At 32.2% G+C, this 622-nt stretch overlaps 1 pseudogene; it reads left to right on the plus strand.

The window, feature by feature from the left end:
- Nucleotides 1-222: 222 nt before the first annotated feature.
- On the plus strand, nt 223-341 carry LOC111736533 (annotated as a pseudogene).
- Nucleotides 342-622: the final 281 nt, after the last annotated feature.

A 622-nucleotide genomic window follows, 5' to 3' on the forward strand; every position in this document is an offset into this window, starting at 1 on the left:
TTATGCAGGAGTGTTGAATTTCTTTAAATATCCAAAATGATCAAATTCTACCTGTAAAACCCAGAAGGTAATTTGACTTAGACTTTTGAAACATAGTAGAAAGAGCTGAGCTTTTATAAATTAGTAAAGTTATCATAACAAAATTATTATAATATCATTTACAGGATTGCTCTCAACTTTGATTTCCCAGAATCATAATAACTCCTCAAAAGTATAAACAGAATCTATGGCCATGCTACCCTGAACAAGCCTGATCTCATCTGATCTTGGAAGCTAAGCAGGCTTGGGCCTGGTTAGTACTTGGATGGGAGACCACCTAGGAAGACCAGGTCCTGTAGGCGTAAAAAAAAAAAAAAAAGTATAAACAGAGATGGGGACTAATTATCTATTTTCAGAATTTTAGAAAGCCCTAATGGAATCCATATTTTTATGAGTTGACGTTGCACTATTTAAAATCCCTGTGTTCTTTGATTTGACTGGAAATGCATTGTTTAGCATGATAGCAATGCTCATTATCTTGTGCTGATCAGAAACTCTGATCACCCATTTTAGATGTCTTAAATTAAAATATACTAGAAAAAACATTAATCATTGTTAAACTAAGTTTTTTTTTTTTTTTTTT

This window comes from Pteropus vampyrus, unplaced genomic scaffold (assembly GCF_000151845.1).
Source record: "Pteropus vampyrus isolate Shadow unplaced genomic scaffold, Pvam_2.0 Scaffold1, whole genome shotgun sequence".
Taxonomy (NCBI): Eukaryota; Metazoa; Chordata; class Mammalia; order Chiroptera; family Pteropodidae; genus Pteropus; species Pteropus vampyrus.